This window comes from Alligator sinensis, unplaced genomic scaffold (assembly GCF_000455745.1).
Source record: "Alligator sinensis unplaced genomic scaffold, ASM45574v1 scaffold98_1, whole genome shotgun sequence".
Lineage (NCBI taxonomy): Eukaryota > Metazoa > Chordata > Crocodylia > Alligatoridae > Alligator > Alligator sinensis.
Window position 1 is genome coordinate 2,116,982 of NW_005842058.1, and position 5,816 is coordinate 2,122,797.

At 55.8% G+C, this 5,816-nt stretch overlaps 1 long non-coding RNA gene across 1 annotated transcript; it reads right to left on the minus strand.

The window, feature by feature from the left end:
* Nucleotides 1-1,605: 1,605 nt before the first annotated feature.
* On the minus strand, nt 1,606-5,498 carry LOC112550208. The gene is made up of 3 exons (XR_003093910.1): nt 5,359-5,498; nt 4,526-4,731; nt 1,606-2,026 (listed from the first exon to the last, which is right to left on the minus strand). It is a non-coding gene; the product is annotated as an uncharacterized LOC112550208 (long non-coding RNA).
* Between the last annotated feature and the right edge of the window lie 318 nt (nt 5,499-5,816).

Here is a 5,816-nt window from a genome sequence, read left to right on the forward strand (position 1 = left end):
GTAAGCTGACTGGGAGCTGGGAGAAGCTGCCTGGTGAGACCTGCGGAGGGACGTCCTCTGCCTGGGCTGGAAAAGCTGGTACTGCAGGAACCGAAACCTCCAGAGGGAATCCCCCCGTCCGCATGTGGAGGTGCTGGGCAGAGAGACAGTCCCAAGAGGGAGTGGGGTGTGAGAATCCCAAACCCTGCATGGCTGCGTGAGGGGACACCTAACCCCTGGTGTTTGCAGGAGGTGTATTTTTCCGAAGGAGACCAAAGAAAAAGAAGCCTATTACCTGCCGTGGCTGACTGGAGACTTGTTCTTTGCTGAGTTACCAAGACAGACCAGAGCAGCAGAAGCCTCGCCTCCGCCACCTAGTGGTGCGTCATAGTTTCCTAGTTGGTCGGGTCGGAAGGGACCTGAGCAGATCATCAAGTCCCACCCCCTGCCCTGGCAGGAAAGAGTACTTCCCTTGGAAGTTGGTTCCAGATCCTAGCTGCCCTGACTGTGAAGTAGCGCCTCCTGACATCTAGCCTGAATCTACCCTCTGCCAGCCTGTGACCATTATTTCTTGTCACTCCTGGGAGTGCTCGGGGGAACAGGGACTCCCCCAATGCCTGCTGGTCCCCTCTGACTAGTTTATAAACCGCCACCAGATCCCCCCTCAGCCTTCTCTTGTGGAGGCTGAACAGGTTCAGGCCCCATAGCCCCTCCTCATAGGGCCTGCCCTGCTGTCCCGACCATGCGAGTGGCCCTCCTCTGGACCCGCTCCAAGTTGATCACATCCCTCCTGAAGTGCGGCGCCCAGACCTGGGCACAGTACTCCAGCTGCGGCCTGACCAGTGCCTCATAGAGGGGGAGGATCACCTCCTTGGCCCTGCTCGTGATGAAAGGTATGGTTGGCCTTCCTGACCGCATCCCCACACTGTCGGCCCATGTTCATTTTGGCCTCAATAATGACTCAGATCCTTTTCTGCCTCTGCGCTGATGACAAGGGCGTTCCCCAGCCTGTAGGTCTGCTGCTGGTTCTTCCTCCCCAGGTGCAGCACCTTGCGCTTGTCAGTGTTGAAACCCATCCTGTTCCCATCCACCCACCCCTGTAACCTGTCTGGGTCTGATTGCAGCCTATTCCTCCCTTCTAGCGTGCCCACACCCCCCCAAATCTTAGTGTCATCTGTGATTTTGAACAGGGTGCTTTTTATACTCTGTCCAAGTCGCTGATGAAGATGTTGAACAGCGAGGGCCCGAGGACCGAGCCCCAGGGGACCCCACTGCCCACGTCCCTCCAGGTCAGAAACGACCCGTTCACCACCGCTCTCTGGGTGCGGCCCTCCAGCCAATTGGTGATCCATCTGACCGTGTAGGTGTCGACGCCACAGTCGCCTAGTTTTTTAGTTAAAGCCGTCTCACAGTCTCATAGTTAAAGCCGTGCTGCCATTTCTCGTTCTGGGGATTGAGAGCAGGGGGAAATCAACCTGGGTTACACAGGGTTGGGGGGAAACCGTTTTAAAGGGTCATCGGCGGGTGAACGTCATGATTGACGTCATTTGATGCAAGTGGGACCGCCCGGCGAGCTGGAATTATTCACCTAATCCCGCAGTTGTAAATTTTATTCAAATTGTTGGTTTTATTGTTCACTCTGAATATGAGATGTACATCTCTCAGGAGCCCTCTCTCTGTTGAGGACAACAGAGCAGCGAGGGGATGGAAATGCAGGGAAGTCGCGCAGAACTCACTGTTCTCTCTCTCCTTGTAGAAGTGCACCGTCACCGGCATCAAGGTGAAGAGGACACGTGGCGGAGGCACAGACGCTGGCTTTCTTAGTCTTTGTCCAAGGGCAGGGCAGCCTGGGACTCTGACAACGTGCAACACTTCTTCTCTTGTGCTAACAAATCTCCCTCGCAGCTTGATAAGAACATCCGCTGCCAGTGCCAAATGAATGCCTTCAAATTAATATAAAGGGCAGGCATCCATTTCAATTCGTTGCATCCTTGTCAGCGGCGCAGAGCAGCAGAATGTCTCTGTAAATTTGACGATTGCTATATTGCTACCCAAGATAATCAGAGGACATGCCATTAGTCTTCCATCAAGCACAGTATGTATTTTGCTTTCAGCCATATTTATTTTAACTTCGCAGAGGGATAAATTAAATTTACAATGATACTCAACAACTGTCATGACTAAGTTTAAAATTCAATTATGCAGAGAAAAGGGTAAGGCAGGCTGCAAATGAGAAACCGTGCTCTCTATCATATATCAATAGCCTCTGCACCTCCCTTGCTCTCTCTGCTTTACCCAGCGCTGCCAATTCTGCTGCACAGTGGAGCAGGATTTCCTGAGAGACAACATAGAAAATCTCTCTGCAGACATGCCCGCCCCGGACAAGATGGCGCAAGAAGCATGCGGAGTGGTTGTCCCGATAGCTGCCCCAGCATCGCCTGCCCGTGGGGGAATGGACTGTTTGCAACAACAAGGGGTAAAAAAGAGGCACTGCTAGTATGCACCCTAGCCCAGACCGCATAACAGCACAAATGCAACGCATGTGCAGAGGGACCGGGGACAAGACTGCACTTGCCAGACAGCTCCCTGCTTTCAGAGGCTGGCCCAAAGCACCTGAAGCCCGAGTGGGGCAGGCAGCCCCTACGGTGGGGCCAGCATAGGGCCCGGCGGGCACTGTCATGGTATACAGGGCCCCTGACGCAGGAAAAAACGATGCCAACTACAAGCCCGGCTTGAGCCGCCTCAACTAGCAAACTCGATCGGGGACGTGCTTCCTGTCCACAGCTCTAGCGGTCACACAAGACAGGAGCCAGCATATGGAGTACACGAGGGCGACATTGTAATTCAATTACAATAATCAAATACAATTATTTCCGTGCTCAAGCCGCCGCCTCAGACTGTCTGCGGATGCCTCTGCTTGCTTGAACGGGAAAGACCGATCCAGCCCAGCGGGAGTCCGGGCGTCTCCTTTGCACGCCGAGCGCATGGCAGGCCCGAGCTGGGCTCTGCAAGCTCTAAGCATCGCTTTGCTTTTTGTTCGAGTGCTGCTCGGAAAGAGCCTTTCCGGCTGCGCGAGGCAACTCCGAGACGGCCCCTGGGTCAGCAAAGCCGGCAGGTCCACCGTCTCGAGGCAGAGAGACAGACAAGCGCAGAATCCAGGAAAGCCTGGCCGAGGCTTACCCGCAGCAGGGACCGCCCGGCGCCACGGCCAGAGGGGATGTTCAGATGCCAGCAGTCAGGAGGCAGAGGATTGCCGCAGGACAGCCAGGCCCTCAAGGTCAACTCAGGAAAAACTTCCTCGGCCCTCAGTGGGCCTGAACTGCTTTTACTTAGGGTTGCACCCTGGAAACTCACGCTTGATTGCCAGTCTCCGAGGCAGCGAAACAGCCACGAGATCCATGCTTCTGCTGCTGCTCTTCCAGCTCATCCATGCGGGTTATTTTATTTGACAAGGCACTTGTTTTAATGTGAAGGGATGTCACATCTCATAGTTCTTCCGCCTTTGAGTCCGTGGCCTACAAGTCCATGATGTTTCCCCCAGCTTTTGTTTTTGTCTACATTAAAACCTGGCAGACGACGATGAGCCATTAGGCAGCACCTGCTTGATATGCCAAGAAAACCTGGAGAGGACGAGGGCTGCATTAAACAGGTCAGGGGACTGGAAAACACAGAGGCGGAGATGTTCACCCACACGAGTGGCTCCGTGGCTCCCGCCCCACCCTCGGCTATCTCCGCACGCCCTAGCTGCACAACTGCCCTTTAGATGCACGCGCCGTGCATGCCCAGCCGTCCCCGACATCCTTCAGACGCAGGTGTTCCCCTCAGGCAGACGGTGAGCTTTGTACGTGCAAAGGCAGCCCGGGATCTCTGTTCCCTCTTGATCTTTTACAGCGAGTCCGCCTAAAGAAATCCTGCCCTGAAGATTTTCAACGTGATCGGTCTTAATGAAGAGCCAGGCTTTATCCACTGAGGCTTAAAGAGTGGGTCAGCAACATGCCCCACCATTAGAGATGGGGAAACCGAGGCCCAGAGAGATCAAGTGACCGGGCCAAAGTCCTACAGTCACGCAACAGCCATTTCAGGAAGACTAGTGGACACCACGGCGCAGGCCTGTCCTCTGGATGGCAGCACGTCCTGGAGGACTTCCCATGGACTAGCCTGGGAGCTGGCTGGGCAAACGGGATCCTTGCCACAAGCACTGACATGGGAAACATTCCCTTAAAAATATATTCCCCACTCGGGGAAGGGGTTTCATTTCACAAGGTCTTAACATACGGGGAGAGGCATTATTCCTACGCCCCAACTTGGTCCCGCTAGAGAGCCTAAGAAAGGGCAGGGAAAATGAGAGAGAGCTGTCTTCCCTTTCAGCACTAGCTATCGCTTTCACTGGAAAGGGTCAGCTCAGCACCTGAGTGGCACCGTTTAAAGCCCTCGTCCGCTGTTCCCGGGACGCGGTTCATCCCAAGGACAGCTGAGACCAGCAATGCTCAATTAACTTCCTTCTTGCGGGCAAAAAAAAAAAAAATCAGCGCGCTCGCAACCGCACCTGATGTCCTTAAAGACTCGTCCCGGCAACTTTACGGCCAGGCCTCGTTAGTGTGTTTCCCTCCCACGCTCGCTTCCAATGCTTCCTGGTCTCCAGGTAGAGGCGATTACCCAGCTGCCAGCTGGAGTTTCACCGGGAGCGAAGGAAACTTGGCTCGGTCCGGTACATCGACGACTGCCTCGGTCCATAACTGCCAGCAGCATCTACTGTATGCACAAAAAAAGAGTACTGAAAAATCCTCAGTGAGTACAGCTAATGCCAGGCAGCAGCATCTGCAGCGAGCTGGCATTTAAACCCCAGGATGCTCGTTTATCACTAACGTGACGTTTCAGTGCCCTATCAGTTCCCAACCTGCGGTCTTCCACCGGAGCCTGGAAAACAAAACGAGAACAAGCTTCCCACAGCCACAGCTCTTTGGAAACACGCCTGCACCGGACCGGGGAAAGACCCTGGACTCCGGTGAGGTCTGCCGTAGCAAAACCAAGGATGCCCTTGCTAGGGGCTCTTTGGAGCAGAGCCAGGTCTCAGCAGACATTTCATAAGGCATCTCCTTTGATACTGGGGCAAGAGCTAACCCATCAGGCACCGCTGACCTTTTGCAACTGCCCGGCACCAAGGCATGCAGCCAGCCAGCAGAGTGCAACCCGAGAGGCCGGGCACCGTGACGTTTCAGAGGCGGACTGCAAGGTAACGGGGGCTGCTCTCCTCACTTCAGCGCCTCCCATGTGTCTGCGCTTTGCCACTTTGTGGGCACCCCACGGCGGGTCCCTGGGCACTGGTACAGCTTGGGCCCTCTCCAGGGAGCAAGGAGCTGCAGGGCTCACGGCACTCACCGGACAGCCGCAGGCATGCGAGTGCCGTGCCCTCCCTCAGCACGTGGCCCCAAGCGTGCCCGCTGTGTTGCTCCAAGCGGTGCAAGCCAGCCCCAAGGCCTGCAGAGAAACCCCGGCGCCCTGGCGGGACGAGGTCCATGAGAGAGGGCCAGACACCCAGGGCCGGTGGCTGAGAGCAAGCTGCCCTTGATCAGACAGAGGAGGCGGCTGCTGGCAAGCTCCCAGGCAAGAAAGAAAACAGAACAAAACAGGCGCTTTTGCCAACCGCGGAGCAGCTTCCAGCTGGCAGGCGGTGCACGTGGAGACAGCTCATCCTGCGCTCGTCTAAAAAAAGGCTCTCTGAGCCAGGGATGGGCCCGGCGCGTGAGAGAGGAGCAGGAGGAGGTTCTGCGCGTGCTGACGCGGCGCTGGGCCTCCGCGGCTCAGACGCAGACAGAAGAGGAGATCACGCAAGAGTA